Genomic DNA, 25,250 nt, shown 5'->3' with positions numbered 1-25,250 from the left:
AAGTTGTTCTTTTTTTTTTTAATGTCGCTTTTCTCCTTCCAAGCTGAAGGAGAAAAGATTAAAGAAATCCTAAGAACGCAGTAAATAATAATCAAAATATTCTTTAATTACTTTCTTTAGCAAGAGCCGCAAATCAAGGACAGCTGCCTGAATTTTCATGCTTTTCGCTCTGAAGATCTAACTTCTAAAACTGATTTCTGGATTAAATAATAAGAAATGGATATTCTTGGAAGAAAACTTAGATGAAATATTTGCAATGACACTGATAGGCCCTTAGCTCAGACACCAAAGCTCGTTCTCCATCCCATCTAGGTGACTTTCTGATTCCTCTACTCCAGGAGTGAATTTTTATCAAAACAACTTGGCACAGTCCATTTACTTACTAATGTCAATACTGCTTTTTACCTCACTTTGTTCTTCTAATTTACAGAGACAATGTACTCGGGGTAGTTGTACTTAGACTTTTAAGGGTTTTAAAAACACTGGGACAGCAAAGTGAGATCTATTACAGTTGTGGGAAGATAGTATGAGTTACAGCACAATTACCACCATTGCTAGCAGCATTGTCATGTAGTTACGATGTAGCTTACATTAGGTAAAAAGGCTCAAATACCAAATAGAACAATGTACCACCTATAAATCTCCACACATCTTCTATTATTAGGAAAACTCCTTAAAATTCATACTTGATAAAGTAATAAACTCACTTGATGTATAAGACCTCACATACCAACTGCTGAAATACAATGAGGGTTGTTAAAAGAATAAACCTGTTGAATAAATCTGCTATGTAAAAATTTATCTCGATGTTATATATAATGAAACCCTTCTTAAACAAAAACCTGATAAAACAATAAACCTGTTCAAAGATTGAATTTGTGGTACTCCAGGGCTATACTTCTCTGCTGTATTTGGAGCTGCCAGACAACTTTCAACCTGTTTAATTTCAGCAGTCCTCCTCTTACACCATTTTTTGGCTATCAGTTTCAATCAGTCCTCCTCTTGTAAAATCTAGGGATTGCCCTACAGTCTAAGGGCAATTTGCTATAAGTTTTGCTAATGAAAGTTATCAGATTAACTTTTTCATGCTTTTTTAAAAATATTTAAATGCTTCTCCACGTATACAGTCACTCGTTATCTCATCATAAAGAAAAGGAAGAGAGTAGAGATGCAAAGAGATCTATGCTGCAGAAACACCAGAGAGCGCCCAGAGCAACTGCTCATCCCACCCTGGACTGACAGAGAATATTTGCACAATCTGTCCCTGCTAGTAATGACGTCCCAGTGGAATAGGGGAATCTGAAGAAGATTTTAGCATTTTGAAGAGGCAACCACTATGCTGCAGCATTAACCAGTAAGATTGGCTCTTACTCATGAGACTGATGGTCTACTTGTTTGAACAAAAGCTCACGGGTTTTTGCCCTGACTTCATAAAATGACACTGGAGGCAGGCAAGAAGCTTTCCTAAAAAAAAAAATAAAAAATCAGTACATCTATGACTATATCAAGCATCTGGAGTGTTCTTTAATAGTGAGTAATTATATTTCTTTTGTCAGGCAGCTGGCACCTTCTGCCTCCTGACACCCTCTCACATCACTCTTACTTTGAAGGCCTTCGCTAGCTCCCAGCACCCTCCCATCCCACTCTGACTTTCTACTTCTGCACTCATCATCTGAAAAATGCAAGTGAGCTGTCACCACCAGGACCTGCGGTCTGTAAGGTGGTTTCAGCTTGTAAGAGTTGGTTTTGTACAAAGCAACTCCTTTCCAGCTGAGCTGGGAAGAGAGTTGGAACAGGAGTTAAGTATCTGTTGGTTATTTAATTTACTAAATTACTTTGTAGCTAACACACAAAGAAGCTGCAAGCCGCCAGACACCTCTTCTAGGTGTTGCAGACTTTCAATGCCAGGCATCAAAGAAATTCCCTCTGCAGCTACTAATCCAAGGTGGCAAGCAGCCTCCCTGGCATCTGAGCCCTGCCCAGAGCTTCCCCTGCCTTGGGTAGAAAGCCTAACTGGGTCAGCAGCAGCTTGCTCTCCCTCTCCATGTGTGGATGGGTGTGTTATCCTGCTATAAGAAAGAGGCTATCCCGATGAACCTTATAAACTCATTTTTTAGTGACACCCCAAATAGATGTGATTGTAGGGGGAAAAAGCTCACGTAGCATTTCTCCTTTGCTGCATATCTCCCGTAAGCATTTTTAATAGGAGCCATCCTCAGTCTCAGGGTTGCAAACAGCAGATGTACTTTTGTTTTGATGGCACAGTGGGTTTCTGCTGCACCCCATCCACACATCCCATGAGAGACCTGGAGGAACACAGGGCACTGGTGCCTGTGCTACAACTAGGGGGACAGCACTGACATCTGGGCATTAAGCTCCCCACATGCCTACAACGGAGGTGCAGATAGAAATGAACTGTTTGAAAATTGGCATCGAGTGCTGCCAGTAATATTCAGGATTCATCATTTTATTTTGGCAGGGATTTGTTTCACTGTAGGAAAGTACTTCCAGAGTCATCTTCCACTGAAAAATGTAAGGTACTTCCAGAAACAGCAGCGAACAAACCAATTAATCCTCTCTCAACTCTTTAAACAGAACTCTAACACAAGGCCCGCTTCCCAGAGACAAGGTCACTCCCCAGGAGCAGTTGGGCTGGCAAAAACCCTGAAGTGCAATGGAGACATGCTTGGAGCTGCCTTTACTCCAGCTCTAGAGCAACAAGCCTCCCTACAAGACCTGATCCTGAAGGAGCTGCAGGGACTGCCTCGCTGATAGCAAACACCAGGCTCTGGATCTGATGGAAGTTCAGCATCCAAGATCTGCCCTCCCACAGAGAAGCTCAGAACCAGGATCTCATCAGTTCCTGACTTCTATTTTAAAAAATCCCCTTTTAGAGGTACAGAAGACTTCTACCACATGCCAGCTGCTGCCTTTGTCATTAGCAACGCTGGAGCGCACAGGGACAGCCCAGCAGAACCTGCAGGAGTTTGGTCACCTCCCCTCCCATCACCAGTCTCCTGTCAACATCAGTTTGTACCGTCTTCTCTAAGCGGTCTTTCCCACACATTTTAATTCCCCTAAAAAGCCCTCTTTCAATCTTCTTTCCACCCTTGACCCCCTGAGAACCATCAGCACACAGTTCAGCCAGAGCTCGCACAGGGATGCGGCAGGGGGATGGCCGGGCAGTAAGCCTGGGCCCTGAATTGGCCACACAGGCCCAGTTCCACAGGCCTGCTGGTGCCCAGTGCTCTGCTCCACTCAGCCACAAGCCTTTCTGCTGCCTGTTGGAGCTATTAACACACTGCCCAACCTGCCTCTCCTTTCCAAATAACACAAAGGCATGCGCAGGAAGGAGTGGATCCCAACAACCAGGCCCATGCTCTCCACGCTCAGCAGAAAGCCTGAGTGCTGCTGTGAAGCGAGCATTTGAACCAAGAGGATAAACCCAGAGTGTTTGTGCAAGAAGCAGGGAGAGCTGTGAGGCACTAGAAGTTGCCACTTCAAGACTCAGAAATTACTTAACGTTCATTGGCATGGCTGGAAAGACAGTGCTGAGAATATTAGAGAATAGAAAAAGATGCAGCATGATGTTGCCAGTGACGTGATGCTTATCACACGTTTTGGTCTCTCACAGTCCTCTTGCTGCTAATGAGATATAAATGTTAAAAATGTAACATTAGAATTATCAAGAGCAATTAACAGTGATAGTATCTGTGGGTCTCCACAGCAATTAGGAAATGAATCAGGCTCACACATCACCATGCGGGGCTTTCCCTTTGCCCTTCCCTCTCCAGCACAGCCCTGGGCAGGTGATGGCTCTGCGGGGCTGCTCACCTCCACCCATGTTCTCTCTTCTCCCCTCCACAGCCACTGGACTCAGCTCAGGCACGGTGATCTGTAATCTAGCAGCCATTTTTCTGAACATAAGCAGCTTGCATTTAAAACTCTCCTGCTCATCTGTCTTCATTTGAAGACTGGGTTAAAAAATAAAATTAATGATTGCTATCAGAGAGAAGATGAGCAGCATCACCAGTGAAAAGTAGCACTGCCACATTTTACCAAGGCTAACATTTTTCACTGGCTGGAAATGGCTGGATATACTTGTAAACATTATTAAAAATAATAACTTAATGTTTCCTTCCTGTGACTAGCTAGCATTAGCAAGGTATTTTCAATTAGCATTTCCTCCAAGCAATGTAGGTCTTTTACTTCATTTTATTTAAAAAGGGATTTGTTTTCTAATTTTTTTGCTTCTGCTGTTGTCAATAATAGAATTCAGTAGAATGGCTGTGGCGTTTTCCTCCCATCACTTACAGTTTGTAAGCCACTGAAAGGGAATGCATGCGTTTGATTTTATTTGCTTTAGCATAGCTGTCCAATGAAAGAAGCAGACATAAGTATGCATTTCAATCTACTGTATAATATTATGCATGGCTTTAAAATACAAGTAAATAGCATCACATGCTTAAATCAAGTCATTTTATTTTTAGGGAAAATAAAGAAATAAAATGGCAAAATAATATAGATATCTTTGTGCTTTTTTAAAAAAAATATATGCATTATGAGTGAAAACATTCTAAAATCCTTCAGCCAACATTTAACTCTCCTGTATAGAGGAGACTGTCACATTTCCAGTTCTTGCAAGCATCTTCTTGATGGACTAATCTTACTTCATTAAAAAACCCTATACATATATGTTTTTGAATACTAAATAGGCAAATATTATTGCAAATGCAAAGTTGTATCAGGGGTTTGGCAGCCTCAAGGTGATAATTTCCTTCAAGTTCAGCACAAAGTGGTTGAATATTTCAATTGATTGCATTGGGCAATTCTCTATTCATTTAATCAGATTAACATATAACTTGCATATTCAACACCAATTTTACATGCTCTAATTGTATAATGTATAAAAGGCTGCAATGCAATACAAGAACCTGCACAAAATACTGTATATATTGGTAAGCTTTTAAGTAACACATACATATACACACAGATTCAACTAGCGTAACCAATTATCTGCTTGTATTGATAGAAAACAAGTTTTGAATAGAAGAATGCATCAATTCCTCATTTGGAAGCAAAGATGCATGCTCTATGTACAACATATTCATCAATTCCAGAAGAAAAAAACGATTTTCTCTATTAATATATCTGCTAATTAAAAATTTACTTTTTAAGTACAGCATGGAACCTTCAATGTCCTTAAGTATTTTATAAACTTCAAATACTAAAACTCAGTGACCCACGTAGTAGTTTACAACTGCTTTTAACATAGGGCCTGATTCATGAAGCCCTTAAGTGCTGACATTTCATTGACTAGTCACAATTTCTAATGTGCTAGGTAACAAAACAATCCTGGAATGTAAGAATCATAAACTCAGCTTATCAGTCCTTCATTCAAAATTGCTTTCATAAAAGAATTGTCAATGCTTCACTCACCTACACACAATGCTAGCATCAAACAGCCTCTTACTAGCTACAAACAGCCTGAGAAGTCAAAGGGTGTTTAACCATGATTAAACATATTTCATACAATAGCAATCTCTTCCCAGGAAACAAAAGCTTGGTATGCCACCATAATTAGACAAATGTTGTTAGTTACAAAATGAATGTCTAAACACAAGCTAAAATTAACTCAGCACAACATCCTAAATCCATAGTTATTCCATGGAAATGGAATTATTGGCATATTAAACCTTCACATTTACTACACACAACAAATATCAGCCTTCTCCTGCAATCCCAGGAGGAAAATCTATCGCACCAATGCTGAGGTCCATTTAAAGTGCATATGTACATAAAGGATTGGGCCCTAAATCTGTACAGACACTTACTTTTATATTCAGATAATGTGTTATATAGAGCCAGTACAATGAAGTCTTAAAGTGAGACAGAGCATAATAAAAATAGTACAATGAGAAGGGCAGTATATTGGCACAAGCAGTATTCAGTGTGCAAACACACTGTCTGGATGTTGCATCAGAATGTAACACGATTTGGGGCTGAAATTAAGGTTGTTTAGCAGCTTATCAGCAAGATGGCTCCTGAGTTGTGCAATGAATGTGTGACATTGTGCACTGTGAGCTGGACTTGCTCGGGAGTCAGTGAGGCTCTGGCTCCTCTGAGCTCTGTTTCTACCCCTCTTGGAGTTAGTCCTGCATTTCTGTAGTTTTAACAGCAAACAAACAATTTTTTGTTTGAAAATATGTTTTAAATATATGCGTGTATATACTGTGCATACACACATTTGTTTCCACACTTGCCATAGAGAGAAAACCATTTTATGGCAGGTATCCAACCCTTCACATTATTTCTCTGGCAAACGTTAAAATGTCTGTCAACATCATGTAAACAGGCTGGCAGGGAATTTTGAAGAAAGAAAATGAAAGCTGCCATTTATTCTGTGCATGACACCATTTCAACATTTTTCAAAACATTAAATGTTGAATTGCCATTTAAAATTTTGAATCATTCATCAATATGACATAAGGTGGCATGCATGTCCTTATAAATTCAAACAGATCAATCCCAGAATGACCTACTAAAAAGCAATCAAGAACCTCAAAGCATGTAAAGGTGCTATAAACTATGGCAGATAGCACAGGGACAGGATAATGCTAAGCAACACATCTGGTCTTGAACCTCCATGCAAAGACAAAGGTGGTTTAGTTTTGCAGAACTGAAGTATAGGCAGTTAAAAAGAGACAGTAGTTTCTCATGCTGGCCATGGAGTTTCACCAAGAAACCATTTCAGTCTGGGAAACTGTTTGCAAAATCATATGGCTTTGCAGGTTAACAGTTAAGAGCAACCAGAAGTATGGTGAAGCAGCTGATGGAGACAGTCCCAGCTGGCCCTTCTGAAATGCCTACCCTAAGCTGGACCACAGAAACTCAACAGTGCTTGGGCCTTGCTCTGATTTCACCCCAACACATGTGATTCTCAAAGTTTTGCTAAGAACTTCAGCAAGGAATAATATCATTTAAAAATTCCTCTGAATCCATCCTGCTGATCCTAGTGATTTGTTGGGCACCTCACTGTTTGTTGTGTGACAAGTTGGACTTTGGACAAGGTCAGCTCTTGAATCTTGATTATGTTTTTTTTTCCCCTTGAGCCAGAAGACATTGATTTGTACATCTAGTTTACCTTGTTTTCTTAGCCATTTGTGACACAGTACAACAGTTCCCATCGAAAAAAGTGTCATGTAAATAAATTACAACTTAGGACGTATACATTAAATAATTTTATAAATGAACTTTAAAAATGAAGGAATAAAAAATGCCAGTCCAAGCTTCTATGGCTGCAGTGATTATTCTGATCATGTTGTCATGTGTAATGAAGCACAGTCCCGTCATTAATCAAAAGAACCAATCAGATAACTAATTTAGGCAATATTCTTTACCACAGGACATGTCGGTCAGTAAAAATGCATTAAAATAGCAAAAGATCAATAGCAGACACTAGGGACTCTGTTTACAAACTAGTCTTAAACTTTAGGGTATTATATTCTCAGTCATACTGGGCACCTGTGTGGGGTTGTTTTTTTTTTTTTTTTTATTTAAAGATAAAATAATATATAGGATAATTCTGATGCTTTATTTTCATTTAATAATGTGCATTAGAAGGGGTATAAATGTCTGTGCTATTTAATTATTTCCGTAAAAGCGTGTTTAGCTGCTTTCTAAATACACTAACTAGACTGAAACGACACTGCACAGGAAGGAGTTGCAGGATCAGGATTTACCAATGTGCGTCTTCAATACCTTGTGTGGAATCCCACATCAAACTCTATCAACTCTAACCTGGCAGACACTATTTATGTCCTGCCTTGGGCAGCCTTGTGTTTTACATAGCCAATACCCTTATTTAAATGCAGATTGAAAGGACTTTGTCACTAGCGGGGATATATGTTTTCTAAATTTTTCTTTTTTTTCTTTGAGATTTTTTTTGCAAATTGTAATCTCAAAAGGCATATCAAACTAGTAATCTCTCAACAGCACTGAATCCTTTCGAGATGGCGAAGAGAAAAAGAACAGGGTCTCGAACAGCCTTCGCCTGGGTAAAGTATCATTGCACCCTACCCAGCAGCAGTTAGCCTAGAGAGCCACTTATGTGCTGATAACAGCGTAAGGCCACAGTGGAATTATAAACTCAATAAGTAGTCTTAACACTTAACCAAAACTGTAACGAGTCACATTGTTCAACTTCTACACACAACAAATAGGAACAGAGAGAGCTATGACATCTTCATGAATAGGAACAGTATATTAGGCAGATGCAACGTTTATATAATACCTGGGAATCCACAACTTATTTCAGAAACACTCAGGAGTTTGCCATTCTGTTGTCAGCAAAGCAAACCTGTAAACACCGCTGCAAAAGAGAAAGGCATTTGAGCACATTCATCAGAAGTACCATGGGCTGGTCCACGCTGATGTTTCTTTCCTTTTCTCACTCTCCTGCATCTTTGCAGCTTGCCACAAGCCACGGCTTTCTGGCTTCTCAAGCTAATGGCCATAACTACATTTGTACATCCAGTCATACTCAATGGACTTGGAAGTGCTTGGAATTCTTGAATTCTTTTCCAAATTACGCCCATGGCTTCCACAGCGTTCTACACACTGAGGCTGGTTTTGTAACATGTAGAAAAACACTTCCACTTTAAATTTTAAACCTTCTGGCCAGTAGCTTCATGCAACATCTCCTAGCTCTTGGACAGACTCTCCCATCTCTCCTTTTTATGTTGCACATCTCCTGTGTCATATCATCTCACAGCCCTCTCTTTTCTGAGTGAAAAACAACACTGGTCTGCTTAACTTCTTATCAACCCAGGCAGCTATTGCATGTCTTGTGGGCTTCCTGGGCACCTTCTCCAATTCAGTGGCACAGCTAATCCTTCCAAGGGATTCTGGGGGCCTATAAAGACGAAATCATTAGACCACCACCAGCAAAACAAGAATGTATGTAGCTGGCATGAGGACCAGATAACAGCTAGGAATGAGACCCTCTTTCCTCAAAACACTATAAGTAGTCTCATTGAAAACGGCTGTAATGCTCATATGCTTAACGGTAAACATATTCTTAAGCATTTTAAGTGCAACATTTGACAGATGAACTGACAGAAGATTACTACCACTGCCTAAAATACACATAGTAGTAATTGCTTTCTGAGGAGCAAGGAAGCAGTTAAGAGATATTTGTTCTGATGAAGATGCTTGTACTCTTCTGTTGTTTCAAAGATTTCACGAGATAATATTTGATGATTTTTTCCTCAAAAATTCAGGGCTTTATTTTACTGTACATAATTCAATTACTTCCTTCCATCCAATAAAATAATCTCATTCAAACAAAATCAGAATTACTTCCCTTTTTTTTGGCTTCGGTACAGCATCTTTTGTACCCAGCTAAGCAATCTTCACAGTGCTTGGCAATAATCCTGCTTAGAAGGGCAGGATTTAGAACAGATGCAGACTTTTCCATGTCGGGGTGCTACCAAGTTCTCTGTTGATTAGTAGGGTGCATAATTGGGTATGACAGAGTATAGATTTCTGGCAGAAAATCATTTCTAATGGAAGAAGCCACTTGCTGTGGACACCCACTTCAATTAAAGGTAGACCAAACCTCTACGTTAGCGTGTTAACCCTGTGACTTCTCCCATGCCCACTCTCTCTGCTTATAGGACCCAGGAGTCGTAGTGTCTGATTGTACATTAAATTTAGAAGTGGAAACAAGGCTTTGCCAGAAAAGAGTGTGCTGAAGCTACCTTACATGTAGCAATAGCTTTGATCATAGAACACTATATATTATGCACACACACTATGCTCTATGTACTAAATTCCAGCTATGTGAAAAAACTCAAAAAATTTAATTTGTAAACTAATCATTGCCGTGGAGGTGCAATGTTAGGGTGGGTGAATCTTTCTGATTCACCACTGAATTTAAGGGCCTAGTTAGGCAACACAGTATGATACCTATTGAAAAGCCCACTGCTTCTGTTGGTTTAAATTACACTAGCTCTTTTGCTTAAATATAATTTAAGTAATTAATCTAAAGACTAGTTTTAGACTAAAACTAAACTAGCCAAGTCTTGCTTGTTTTAATATCCCAATTTGCTTATTTTTGATTAGACAGCACTTTCATCTCACCTTAAATCAAGTGGAAGGGTGAAGCATAGTGCCTCTTACAGACAGACCTGGAGATACGAGGTTTCCAGATATGAGTCCTTGTTTTCGTATGGGGTTATCTCCTTGAAATCAGCAATAATCCTTATGTGCTTAAAGTAAGGCATGTGCTGGAGTGTTTCATTTGATTAAAGCCTGATTGATTGGACTAAAGCTTTTGATCTTGGCCTCTTCTTTTGAAATAAAATGAAAGAAAACAGAAGTAGGTGCTAGACAATTATATTTACAGCACCATGAATGACACTGTTGCTGCTTTGCAGGAGGGATGAGATTATCTGCAATGAGGGCTTTATGCCTTATGCATTGCACACTTGCTCTGAACTTCTGGAGTCTGCAGTCAGCAGCCTCCAACATTTACTCCCATAACTTCTGTAGCATCTTTTTCTTGCACAATCAGTTGCACTCTAAATCTTTTCACGAGTGCCTGGACTGCAACCAAATACAAGACTCACATCTAAGATGCTGCAATTCATGAAGTAAAAAATGTCAGCTGCGTAACTCTACAGAGCAATAGTACAAACCAAGATGTGAAACATACTGAGCTGAAACTACACGGGAATTTCAGGCATAAAATGTAACTACTCAAATTGGAGTTCAGCCAGCACGCTGGGATTCACACCCCTCTCTTGAGAAAATAATGCAATGAGGTGTGTGTGAACCACAAATAATCATGACCTCAAATTTATGACTTACAGGCATCCTAGCGTGGCATTCCCAGCAATACTGTCTTTCCCCAGCACCACACTGAGCTATTGGGCCTGCGTTAACTCCAAGAGGCGAATAATGCCCACTTTTCACCAGCACCACTACAAGAAGTGCAGTGGGTCTCTTCAGAAGTCCTTTACTGAAGTAATGATGCCTCATAGCTTGTGAGAAGAAACGTCACAGCATTAACTGGCATCACCACAACTACAGCATGAAGACTCTATACCTTCTAAAATTATTTTTAAGAGACTGCGATTATTTTATCTAAAGCTTTTAATAAGCAATGCCATATATTTTTACTGTACTTTTAAAGACAACAATAATAAACACATAATTTGTAGAGAAAATATTAAGAGTGATGTAGGGTACTATTTAATTCTTTATTACATTTACAGTTAAATTTATGCCCTAAAAAAATTTAACTGCTGTGATCTCTTTCATATTAAAAGCATTTCATGGTAACACAAGTCTAACATTTGCCACCAAAATGTTTTTAGATAAATTCACATCTGTTCCATTAAAAATGTTTCAAGGAAATATTTGCTTTCCTTTTAAAAAACGTTGGGAAATTAAAGAATCAAAGTGTACCACGATAGAAGTACTTTTTTTTTTAGGGAAAAGTCTTGGGGAAGACAGCAGAGCATGTGTGTTGTTGCTTTCAAGAGATGACAGAAGCTCTCCTTCCTCCCCAGCACATCCCACGGTTCCATCAGAGAGCAAGCGGAGGACACACTGGGGTTAGGAAATGCTGCCCCAACTCCTTGGGCTAGTTTGGCTCTTTAGGGTGTCCACAAAGAGCTTGCACAGAAGTACAGACTGACATTTGCTCTTATGTTGATGTATGTTTTTTTGGACTATGTAAACCAAACAAAGTAACTAAGACTCTGAAAGCCTAAGTAAGTCTTTTGGTTGTATTTTTGGACAAGTTTTGGTATCTGGCCAACAGACTGAAGATATGTATTTTCAAATACAACACAAATGCTGCAGCTCACCGACCTGTGAAACAGTGAGAATATGAAGAACAGTGAGGATTAAACCACTTTAAATCCCTCCAGCTCTCACTCACACTCCGTACTGAAAGAAAATACAAGCAGTTTTGTTCGCACCAAGTTCTGTCCTCACCTAGAAAGTAGTTCCATGACATGTACAAACTCCAGCATAGTGGATGGTTATATTTGAACTGTGCTATATCTTAAACACAACACTTTTTAAATTTAAAGGAATCTGGTTAACTCAGAGTTCCAACTGACAGAAAAGTGACAAGGTCCAGCAGAAACAGATGTTCCCTGCAAGTTGCTTCTTCCATCCCACGCATCCTTTAAGCGACATTCAATTCCATTTGGCACATCTCCTGATATTTTTTCCTTCAACTTTAATGCAATCATAGGAAAATGTGATGCTTATCTCACTGCTATAAATTTAATAGTAATATTAAGGAATGTCACTCATTAAACCTAGGAAAGTGAGACCGTGATAATGGTATGTAGTTTTATGTTAATCCATTTCTAACACTCTTACCCTGTGCGCCCTCTGTTGCTTAATACTCTGCTCAAGGTAGATTAGCATGCAAAAACCCACTGCACTCTGCGAGAGAGCCTATCTCCATGGGCAGGCTGGATTCTCAGAGACAGAAAGTACTCCTGTAGCAGATGGAAATTGGGCCGATGGATCATACCTGTAAACCCAACAGTTAGGATCAAGCAAAAGCACAAGTCCCTGCAAACCAGAACACATCTTCTAGGAGAGTATTAGCACATAGAGATATCAATGCCCTATGGAGGAGTCCTAAATAAATTTCTCTTAGTGCTTTGGTATGGAAAGAGAGTTTAGACAGAAAAATCCCAACCAAACCATCATACCTGCTAAACTTCAAAGCTTTAAAAACAAAAGAAGCGAACACACATGTATATATATTATACACTTTAATAACTCTGCTCTAACTACAAATTAATTCAAATCTTGTACTTGCATTAAAAATGAACTCTATCTATTTTATGTTGATCATTAACCAAGAATATTTCACACTAGAGATTTGTCATATTAAGGAGAATTGAAACCACTTATATCAATTAATTGTGTTGTACATAATCTTTACATAGATTACCAAAAATAATTTAAGAAAAATATTAAATACAAATTCTGCAAGGAGTCATGACCCAAACTCCTGTCTAAATAATATTTTGGGATAAGGAAAGGAACAATAGAAAAAAACCTATTAATCGAGACCTGATGGCAAATTCTTCAGTGAATATTCTCCAGTGGAAAAAATGCAGTGTAACACTACTTACATGTTTCGTGCAAACATGCCAGCATGCTTGGGGACAGCATCTCAGAGACATGTTGGAGAAGGAAGGGCTGCAGTCAAGTGTGCCAGCAAGTACAGGAAACACGAGGTTCTACACGTGGCAGGGTGAGACGCTGAAGCTGGTTCTTCCTCATGCCAGAAACGCTTGTTCAGGGCTTTCCTTTCTCCACTTATGCCATTTAAAAATAAAATAATTGAAAAAAAGAAAAGTTTTTTCCTTGAGTATTAAAAACCTCATGCAAGACCTTGATACTACATTATGTCTCATTCAACTCACTTGTCACTGTCTTTTCTCAGCTCGGAGAAGACCACAGCGTAGTCAAGACAGGAGACATAACGTGGAGCACAGCTGATGGTAGGCACAGCCTGCCATTTGACATCTGCCCTAAAACACCATTTGCATTCTGTATACAACTGTTATGACATTTCCATAGAAACACACATCTTCTACATGTAAAAACATAGAGCTAAGATTCTTCATCTTTCACAAAGGAAGAAACAGTAAACCTTAGCCACAGGAGTCTCCCTGGGGGTGTGTGTGTGTGTGTGTGTGTGCCCATAACAGTGTTTTGACACAATGAGATGCCGGTTCTTTATATACTCTGCAAATAGCTCAAATACTTCCTAGAAGGAGATTTCAATGCAAAATTCCCCAGAATGAATTGGAGACACACAATTTGAGTATAATCTTGACACAACTATATGAAGGATTTTGACACATTAACTACCAGATTTCCAAGCAGTAAGATCTATAGATCTACTTTTGATAACATTATACTTTTCTCAAAAAGGGAAACAACTTGGCTGAATATTTCTTATTTTGTGTGAGTTCCACAATCACCAAGCAGTCCATTAAAAGAATACCTAAAAGAAACCCAGATCATTTCTTCACCCTGAATAATTCTCTGCCTCAGTGTTGTATCATCCTCACATCCATCATTACCCTCTGCCTTTTTCATGCAGGAGAGATTAGCAACAGGGGAAAGCTTCAGAAATCCCACAAAACCCTGAAAGTCAGGCCCTCGCGTGCTGCCAGAGATATCTCAGCATGCTGCAAAGGCAATTTGAGAATTCTGGGTTTGGAGATGGGGCTGTTAAGCTCCCAAGTGATGCAGAGAATCAATTAATTACCAGGCGATGCAAGACCTCCCCATCTCTTCCTGTCACTGTCCCAGTGGGAAGCAGGAGGACGCCAAGCTCCTGAGAGGCCACAGCTCCCACGTTTAGCAGAGCTGAGCCCACATCAGTGCTCACTGCTGTCACATCGGCAACATCTGAACTGCAGAAAGGAAGGGATGGCTGTCGTACCATGGAGAGGGAAGGGTTGCCTGAAGCACCACCAAAAACAGGGAATTCAAAAACAGGGCACACTAAGTGAGGGCTCTCCTTTACTGAGGAAAGTTGCAAAGAATTTAATGAAAACGTTCCTTAACCATTCTGATAGGATTTTTATTGTTGCCCTGTGGTCAAAATCATCAAGTCATCAAAACACAAATAAGGGCCTTTTCAAAACCTAAAACATTCTGGAAAAGACTTGATTTTTTAATTTTTTTTTAAACTCCTCCACACAGTAAGCATCCCTTGTGCTGTTTATCCAAGAGCAGGCCTCGGAGTCATGAAGCCTGAACTCCTTTGGCACCAAAGGCCAGCTCTCTGGCCCCTCACCAGTTTCAGCAAAACCTGGGGAATTCAAGATTACAGGTGTGTTATACTACAGTTCTGCACACCACATAGCAGTATAAAGGCAACCTTTTATAACAGGGACAGTCAGTGTAAATCATACTTTCTATGTGCATTATAGACCAAAATCATGCTGTGCTTGAAAACCACACTACACCAGCAGCCAAAGTGACTTTTGTGTTTTCATAAATAATTGCAAAATTCCATCGGCAGCCTTTTCATCTAAAAGCTAAATATTATTTTAACAGCCCGACCACTGCACTGCTTATCAGACTCAGCTAAAACAGGAACTTTGTTAACAAGCTTCCAGCCTCAGTGGTGCAGCCTCTGGATGGCTGCACGTGTATCATGAACGTTAACCAAACTAATTTCATTCGCAGAAAGCAGAATGAACATATCCACAGGACATACAGAGACGGTATACACAGATGATAACCCATTATGCTTAGCTTTTACCATCAGCACAATCCGTAATCTTGTAGCTCTGTAAGTGCCTGCATCCTGACTTCCAGAAACTAAGTGCAAGCAAAAGGATGCTAAAGAGACTGGCCACCAAGGAAGTAAACACACACCTCAGCCATGCACAGCAGTGCTGGAAGAAACCTGACTGCTAATCACTGAGTTTTACCCAGTTTTATAAGTTAATAAAAGAGAAAAAAAAGAGGTATTGAAGAACAGAGCAAAGAGGATACAAGGGATGACTATTCATCTGGAAGTGAGCATCAGCCCATCCCCGGCACAGCCTTGGGTCCTCTCCTTCCCTTTGATCTGTCTACGCAAAGCAGGTAGATAAAATTAGAAAAGTACGTAACAGCAGTTTTCATTCAAACCACTGCTTGTTTACTTTCTGCCATCTACTTTGTCTACAGCTTTCTTTCAAGTAAATCATACAATTATTCTTTCCCACCCACTCTACATTTTAAGTGACATTTGATTAGCAAATAAACTAACTCTTAATAAGAAAACTATTGTCTGAATAAGTACTATTACTTTAAATTAAGTACTTTAAATACATCTAATTATGTATTTAATCAGGATTTAACAGAATATCCATTGTATGCTAACGCAAAAATTAATTTACTTAAAAGGTACTTATTGAGGTTTAACAATTATATAGAAAATAAGTACTTGCTACAAGCTGGCATATCTGATAAGTTCCATTTAATTCAAATAAAATGAACGAAACAAGTGCTTTGGTCCAGGGATATCACCTGTACTCTGTGAATGACCATACATGTCACACAAGTAGGACTGTTTTCATGTGACATGCCTCAGTGCCTTTCACTTGGAAGCATCAAAGCTGGCTCCCACCTCCAGCCCATGAGACACACTACCTTGCTTCTATCTACTGGCACATGAGAGCTGCCAAATTCAGAGTTCGTGGTCTGCAGGAAGCATCAACATTGCAGAAACAGTTCCCATTCAGTTTCAGAACAACTTTTTTTTCCCTTTCCCCTAAACTTTTCAGAGGATGGAAATCCACCCAAGCTGCCTCAGAGCCTGCAGGGAAGCTGGGGTTCTGCCTGGGAGGGGTCCCTGTGCCCAGGGCTCTTCCTACACAGATGTAAATGCAGGGAGCCGAGGTCTCAGATCAGGGCAGGCGTTCTGGTGTGGCTACCTTAGAGCTGCAAGCACTGGCAAGCAGCCAAGGAGCCATGCAGGTGACCTGGCAGGAAACCAGACAGATTTACAATGAAAATCTGCTTAGCAGGCTAGGTTCTCCGGGAAGATTCATTGAAAGCCAGATGTTTTCATGAAATGTTTTGCTTTTGACGAATCGGCATTTTCTGATAAAAAAAAAACAACACCTTTCTATCAGAAAACTTCCCCTGAGCTCCGCTGGCAGCCACTGCTGAGAGCAGTCCTCAGGGCCTTGCACCTCCTGGGCCTCCTCCATCGCACCGCTGGGCTTATCTTCTGCGGGTGGATGCTCCCAGGCACCAGGGGCCCACCGTGTCCCCAGCCATCTAGGTCAAGGCATCACACCTGGCCTTGCCAGCAGGCCCACCAGCCTCCAGGTCATCCTGCTGCCCAACACCAACACAAGAATCAAAAGGCAGCTCAGAGAGCTGCTGACGTCTAAGAAAGCCACCCCTCACAAAAATAAACAGACACAAAAGTGGAGGCCTGGCGCACCAGCTGAGCACCCAGAGCTTCTTTCAGAACGCAAGTTATCTCAAAGCAGCACAGAAGGCAAATGCACGAGAAGTGCTACTGAACAGTCAGCTTAGAGACAACTTTTCTGAGGCAAGAATCATAGAATGGCCTGGGTTGAAAAGGACCTCAAGGATCATCAAGTCTCAACCCCCCTGCTAAGTGCAGGGTCACCAACCACTAGACCAGGCTGCCCAGAGCCACGTCCAGCCTGGCCTTGAATGCCTCCAGGGACAGGGCATCCACAACCTCCCTGGTCAACCTGTTCCAGTGCGTCACCACCCTCTATATGAAAAACTTCCTTCTAATATCTAACCTAAATCTCCCCTGTCTCAGCTTAAAACCATTCCCCCTTGTCCTATCGCTATCTACCCTCACAAACAATTGATCCCCCTCCTGTTTATACGCTCCCCTCAAGTATTGGAAGGCCACAGTGAGGTCTCCCTGGAACCTTCTCTTCTCCAAACTAAACAAGCCCAGTTCCCTCAACCTTTCCTCATAGGAGAGGTGCTCCAGCCCACTGATCATCTTGGTCACCCTCCTCTGAACTCTTTCCAAGAGCTCCACGTCCTTCTTGTGTTGGGGGCCCCAGGCCTGGACACAGTACTCCAGATGCCATACAAGTTTCCCTCAGCAGCAGGCCAGGCCCACTACTTTATTCCTGGTACTAGAGTAAGATGATGTATATTAAATACCACCAGGACTTCAGAAACTTCATCTATGATATTATTTTAAAGGACTTCTGGCTGTAAAAAGCAAAGTCAGTTTATTCTCCAGATATAGCTATCTTACAAATCAAAGGTAATTCTTTTTTAATACACAAAGTATTAAAAAAATCTCTTGAATCCATCACATTTAGAACATCTCTCCGTCCCACAGTCTCAGAACATTAACACATGCATTCTAAATACATTGAAGTACCCAAATAACTACGTGTCAAGTGTAACACTTTCTTGTGCTGGTGAAACCCAGATGAAATCCATCAACTTCAGTAGATTGCAGACTTAAAGGTCTGTAAGTAAGGGAAAAAATTGGCCCTGTGCTTTAATTAACATTTTAAATCAAGTCTGCATTTGAAAATGGTCCAAAATGGGAAGAGGTCATAAAAAACCTTGGTTTGCAATACAAGGCTAGACCATACTTCTGCATTCTTTGCTTTAAAAAAATTTGTTTTTATCAAATAACAATTATGCCCGTGCTTGAAGCGATCCCCTTAAATTCTTTGGGAAGGTTAAATGACTGCTGAATATTAATATTTTCCTTTTAGTCAGAGCTGCACAACAATTCTCAACAAAATGTTGGGGACTGTGGATTTGGAGGGCTGTGTCATTAAAAGCTGCTGTCGTTATTCCGCTTACACGCTTGTTCTGCAGAGACCGTACTTTCGGTAATAAATAATGTTTTGAAACAAACAGGTGATTTCTGTAAGAAGAATCGACAGTATTTTTTGAAGGCAGTGGTTTCTGTAGAAACCTTTCCTCTCTTTGTCCTCTCCTATCTGCAGGGTATTGACAGCTCTGACAAGACTTTGATTATCTAGTCAGCAGGAGCCTGAGACTTGTCACTTGTCAGGTGCGAGCCGGCAGTCACGCAGCTGATGAAACAATTGAAAGGAGATAGGCTGAGCATGAGGAGGATCAGGGTCATCAAGCCCAAAATGTACGGCTGTCTGCTAAGGGGATGGCTTACACCCTCATTAATGACTCCAATAAGGCAGGAGAGGGAAGCGGGGAGGAGTTGAAATGGAAAAATAAGAAATGCGCACAAAGGGGATGCAGAGGAGATCTAGTTGCCAGCATGTTTCTTGCCCAGAAGCAGCAAAGAAGCACCCAGCACAGGCAGCACCTGCAGCCGCAGGAGAAGTCCCAGCACCCTCAGGATGCGCTGATACAGAGGGGAAGGTGCCCCAGTGCCTGCTGCCAACACCCTGCATTGCCCCTGCTGCCACCAGCCAGGCAAGTTATAGTTAGACAAAGCTTCCACTTAACATTGAATTTCAGGTGCAGCCAAAACAAGATGAGGAGGATTTCATGGGGGAGTGGAATTGGGACAAACGTAAAAATTTCAGAGGGCTCACTGATGGGTTTTGTGCTGTGTTTTCCAGCTGGGACGGTTAACAGCAACTCACACCGCTTCTGAGCGATTGCTTTTCAACTGCTTCCAGAATTAGGAAATCTCAGCTGTGACAGATGCCTTCAGACCTAGAGCTGAGTGCACAGGGGTGAATTCTGCTCCTCACAGCCAGCGTTGCTGTCCCCGCACCACTAAGGACATCTGCCCAACAATCTGCACTTCGGAAGGCGACTTTACAACAGGAAATCAAAGAGGGGCATTTGCTAATCCAGGCTTAGTCAAAGAGGGCAATACAGAATAATAGCCCTTGTCTTGCAATTGGCAGGACTTAACAAAATGCTTTGTGGAGAAATGTCTGTAATCCATAACTAATATCCTCTCTGTATATATTGCACACAACTAGTGGGTCAGTTGATAGGAGCTTATCCTAAGAACATTTCACACAAAACTGGATTAGCACAAAATACTTTGCACTGGAAAATCATTCACAAACTTCAGCTAGTGTAAAACCCAGGATGATTTTTTTCGTTGGTTCTTCTCGCATTATACACCGTCTGTTTTTCAGTGATCTGCATTAGTTAACTATTCATATTAAAATGTAGTTCAAGGTGTTCTTCGCAAGATTTAACAGGAAAAATAGTGCTGCCCAGAAAGTCTCTTTTAAATTTAAATGACAACATAAATTATTATACACATTTAGTTAATGCCACAGGAAAGATCATGAATATCGAGGACAAAATCTGTCAGCTATATGCATGCAAACCTGCAATCATTCCACTGATTTCTGAACTTCCCTCCAAGCCTGCGTTGACACAAGGCCACTGACAGCAGAGTTTGGGCTGCCACCACTGAATAGCTGCGAACTGCATTGACTTGTGTGAGCTCAAGAAAAAAAAAAATGAAGCCTGTAAGTTTGGGAGTTGTCTTCTCTTCCTTAAAAAAAAAAACCTGATCATTTGTGTTAAGTATTTGGGATACTTCAACATATGGATGAAATAAGTGTGGATTAACTATGTCTGACCGTGCAAAACAATTAAAGGAGAACATTTTTTTCAATAGCTAAAGGAGAGCTGCAAGAAAGAAGGGGACAGACTCTTTCGCAGCATCTATTGTGATAGGACAAGGGGAAAAGTTTTCAGATGAAAAGAGGGGAGATCTAGTTTGGATGTAACGAAGTTATTTTCAATAAGGGTGGTGAGGCACTGGAACAGGTTGCTCAGAGAGGAGGTGGAATGCCTTGTCATTGGAGATGCTCAAGGTCAGGCTGGGCTCTGAGCACCTGATGGAGCTGTAGGTGTCCCTGTTCATTGCAGTGGACTTGGACTAGATGACTCTTAAAGGTCCCTTCCAATTCAAATGATTTTATGATTTTGCTCTGAGATGAGTAGGCAAGGAAAATCCACAGGGCAGAACAAGCAGAGGTATGGAGGAGAGAAGGCTGAGTGCCTGGAGACACCCGCACACTGTCGGACTCTGACAGTCAAGAAGAGGCTGCTTAACTGAGGAAGAACAAGAAAAAACAGCTCTAACATTCAGTTTGTCTAATAACAGAAGTTTAAAAAGTTTTCATTATGATTCAAAACCAGAATACATCTCAGGAAACACAGCACATAGGGTTACTTATCCTGTAGCTTTTAGGAGTACTCATCACAGTGAAATAATTGAATTTCTTCATAAGAAAGCTGGTTCCAGACTTATAAACGCGGATCCAGTATGGAATGGATACTTGATAAGAGGATGACAGCATGATAAATAAAATGCTCACCAAGAATACCAGGGAACAATGAATGGCAGGCACAGATCAATGGACTATCAAGTGTGTTTACAGCCATCAGTTTATTGTTATTAATACTTTAACTTAATCTTCAGCTTTAAAGTAAATGATAACACATTCACTGCTGTCTTTCAGATTTGATTTCTCATCTAGAGCACTGAATCAGAAATATAACCTGAGAATGATAAATGTACATCAGCATAATAAGCTCATTGGAAGAAATTGTTTATGCCATTCTTGGAAGGGGACACACTTGAATGAGTGCATGGGAAACCCTCTGCCCATCAGTGTGCCCCGAGTCCCTATGCTTGGCCATGACGACTTGCAGAGGTCTGAGGCATGTGGCCACCACTGCTCCCGGGAGAACCAACACAGTCCTATTGCTCCTATTTCTAGGGGCAACAGGGTTGGGCCAAATCCTGTTTCCTACACCCCAGGATGTCAGCAGGCAGCCTAACAGTGCTACAACATTCCTGCTCCTCATAATGCAGAAAAGGAGCCTTCGGCTTCCCTATCTTTTTAGGGGCAGCAAAGATGCATGCCTGAATTTTCCATTAAGCTCTAAAAGTAAATAGTGGCCTCTGGAGAGTAAGGCTTAGTATGCAATTAGAGATTGCTTATTTGAAGGAAAAGCTGAGGAGCGGGTCTGTTTTTAGGTGGTGCTCTGACTTCTCTGTATTCGTTTCTAACTCCTCAGCCTCCCAGTATAGGGACGTACCTTGGTCTTGCTCACATCCAGAGTTTCCTGAAATAGCGTACAGCAAGGTTTTGGCAGCTCTAGGCCACACAAGACCAGGGATTCAGTGAAGTGCAGAAGGGTACTGAATTATTCTGATATTGAATGATTCCATGAGTAACAAGGGCTCTCCAGCACTAGCAGTAAGAGCTCAGCTCCTTCATTATTAGAGAAAAGTCTGTATCGCAATATATGGCTCTGAGCCCAGATTATGATTTTCCCCATTTACCAGACTCCTGTTTTGTTTTGTTTTTCTTAAGCTAGGGACACAGCTTTACTACATTGAAACCTGAGAAATATTAGCTCCAAGTAAAGCAATGTTTCCTTCAGCTCCAGCCAAAATGCAGGAACATTCCATCCATGGAAGAGAGTCCTATCACCATCTACTGTCAATCGTAATAATTCATAAAGGATGCCACAGAGATTTGAATGTATTATTTGATCACTTTTTCAGCTCTCGTAATTTTCTTACAAGAGCAGAATTTGTGAGAAGATCAAGCCAGAAAGCTATCAATACACATATTTTCTAGAATACAAGATCCTCCAGCTAATATAAAATAATTGTGGAAATGGTTGGCAAATTAAAGATGGTTGTTATAGATTCCAAAAATACTTTTGCTTTCAGCAAAATACATTTTTAATTACTTTCCTACTAGCTGTCATTTTTCATAAACCAGTCTAGACAACTCATGCCAAATCATGCAAAAACTTATTTCAATGACATGCTTTCCTCTAATACCAAAGATCAGAAAATGTTATCTTTTTAAAAAGAATGCATGGAGTTTAAGAAAACAGTTCTTGGTAAGCTTGTCTCTTCGTAGTGTTAAACAAAGAATAACTTCACTTTTGGAAAAACTGATATATTAAAATACAAAAATAATCCTTTTTCCGGAATTAAAAGAAACTTGAAAATATGTACACATGTCCACATTATAAGTTTATTTTTGTTATCTTCTGAATTCAAACTCATTTTCCCAAAGTGTATTACTACAAAGCACACTAGCAAAATCTGTCACCTTAGTTACAAAAGATGCACATGTGTTTCTACCATGCCTTCTATCTTATTTAGATTGACCATATTGAAAAGGAGAGAAAAGCATGAAAAATAATCTGAATTTGTATTTCCTTTCACTTTTGAATTTGAATAATTAAGCTGAGTTATGGTATACAGAAGTAAGGAATTATGTATAGTAAAAATGTAGATTTTGCTTTTAGCATCATAATCAATGTCCAAATCTAAAATTGATATAATTGACTGTTAATTAATTCCCTTGATATTTTCATTAGCACATCCAAGCAACAAGTCTTCTGTTTGGCACTTCTGAATTATTCAGGAAGTACTCGGATTGCTATAATGAAGGCGTTACTGCCTGATACTATGCTTGCTAATATAGTTGAATGCAAGGCATGCTTTTATTTTCCTATTCTGATTGGATAATCAAAGATTTCCCTTAAGATATGTGAAATGAAATTTCAAAGTTGCACAAAAAACATCAATAGAAACATGCAGATGTATTTTTGTGAAAAAAATCCATCTCTATACTTTCAATACTGGTAGCTTTCCTTTAAGTCCTATAGCACCACAACATGAAGGGTTTGCACTTGATGCAGTTTTGAACACACTCTTGGTTTTCTGAGCTAACATTGTCCATGTTATTTGGTAGCATTTCCCCAGAAAATGCTCAAGATCATTTCTTGAGATCACCAGACACCACCAATGCTTTATCTCAATAGCCAGACACTTGCTTCTAGCCCAGCCAAAGGACAACCAGAAATTTACCGGTACAGCTGTTCCTTCTAGCAGTCCGTGCATTAGCAGCGTTACTGGCACGCTCCTAAATACACCTACACATACCTACCTGAGCAAGGGTTGGTGTTCTTACTGAGGTACACCCTCTCTGTACTCCAAAGAGATTTTGCTAGGCAAAGAACTTCAGGACTGGCCTAACCATGTGGAAGATCAGAGTGCTCTGTCTGGATGATTTTGCTCATTGCTATGTTGAAAGCCATGACACTTAGTAGAGTTTATGCCAAACTTTGCAGCTTTGTGTCATTTTTTAATACTGCTTTTTTCTTGTGAGGTACTAAGTGGCAGAAACCCCATAAATCTTGCCATTCCAAAAGAAGAAGCTCAAGGGGACTGGGTGGTACATTTGATGGATGCACTGTCCTTAATGCACTAGCCTCTTCCCTAAGGGATTATGGTTTTGAATTTAGTGTGGAGAAAGAACTGTTCCTCAAATGATGGCAGTAAAAGTTTATCAGCAGAGGATAGTTTTACCTTTCAGATCATCACAGTGTTCTCTGACATAATCCTACTCCGTACAGATCCTTCAGTGCCACTCACAAAACCAATAAATAGCCACTACAGATGCAATTCAAGGTGTTGATTTTTTTCCTTTACTTTTTTGTTTTTCTTTTTTAAAAACAGAATGCAGCTAGTCCTAATTAATTTAATATTTGTCACATGGACACTATCTCCCATATGACAACCTCCAAAGAATTTACAAAGATTAATGACACCCCATTATATCAATGAAGCAGAAAGAATAAGAATTAGTTCACCCATCACTGAAACACACTCTCTTCTGGGGTGGAACATGACAGCTACTTAACAGTGTATAACATGGAGGAATGGGGCCTTGGGGAATCAAGAACCCAGCAGTTACTTCAAGTGAAATATCTGTCATACAGCAAAGAAGCCATTCTTCCCAAGAGTTGGTCACTGAATGGATACGCTCTTCCCAAGCCTACTTGGGATGCCAGGGCTGGAGGAAACTGCACAACTGAAATGGAGGAAACTGGAAGAAGATCATCCTGAGGTAAGAGATTATAATAGCACAGACTGACATCAGCAAGGATATGAGCATAGACACCTGAACACAATAGAAAACATAACAAAATAGCAGGGTAGCAAGGTCCTAAGCTACAGAGAGTGAGGATCCACCTAGATATAATAGCAGAAAGACAGAAATAAAAGAATCTCCTAACCTTCAGAAGACCTCAAGTACACAGGACCCTCCAGGAAGATGTCCTCACCTCCACTGCCAACCCTTAAATGAGGTCTGGGAAGGGGTGGATCCTGGCTCCACCCCTTCCAATCACTCAGGTATATTGCATGCACCTGAGTTTCCCTGGGTTGGCCCTGCCTTCCCACCAGGTGCTTAATCACTGCTTCAAGCTATGACTTAGCATTTCTGCTACAACACCTCTCTGAAAGGCTGGGTTTAAACCTTATTTTAGAAACAAAATGAAGAAGCTCAGTGCCTTCAAACACTGAGTGCACCTTGTCCCTTTGCAGAGGATCAGACCACAACCTGTGAAGTCAACTGACCAAAAATGAAAAGTTAAGAAGTTTCCCCTTGTCACCGTTCATTCCTAGCCTTCCAGAAAAAAAAGGACCTTTTCCCACAGGGAACTGCCCTGTTACTAAAATGAAGTCAAAACCTGCCTTTTCATTCTGCAGTCGCTGCATAGGTGGTTGTATTTCGGCATATAAAAACTCTCATCAGTTAATGATTATAAAAGGGCTTTAAAGCATATACTTTTACAGCTTTATCAGTTAATTTGAACTTGCTAGATAAAAATCCAACATTTTTAGATTTGATCCTCATGGACTTAAAATACTAATCAGACATATGCTT

The 25,250-nt window shown here is 40.4% G+C and overlaps 1 long non-coding RNA gene across 2 annotated transcripts; it reads right to left on the bottom strand.

Annotated features, from left to right (window-relative positions):
- LOC110404499 lies at positions 11,294-24,645 on the bottom strand. 2 transcript variants are annotated; one of them, XR_002442282.1, is made up of 3 exons: positions 24,598-24,645; positions 13,173-13,358; positions 11,294-12,559 (listed from the first exon to the last, which is right to left on the bottom strand). It is a non-coding gene; the product is annotated as an uncharacterized LOC110404499 (long non-coding RNA). The 2 variants fall into 2 exon arrangements; XR_002442283.1 differs by lacking the exon at positions 24,598-24,645 and adding an exon at positions 13,467-13,570.

Source organism: Numida meleagris, chromosome 10 (genome assembly GCF_002078875.1).
Source record: "Numida meleagris isolate 19003 breed g44 Domestic line chromosome 10, NumMel1.0, whole genome shotgun sequence".
Classification (NCBI taxonomy): Eukaryota; Metazoa; Chordata; class Aves; order Galliformes; family Numididae; genus Numida; species Numida meleagris.
This window is presented reverse-complemented; position numbering and strand designations above follow the sequence as displayed.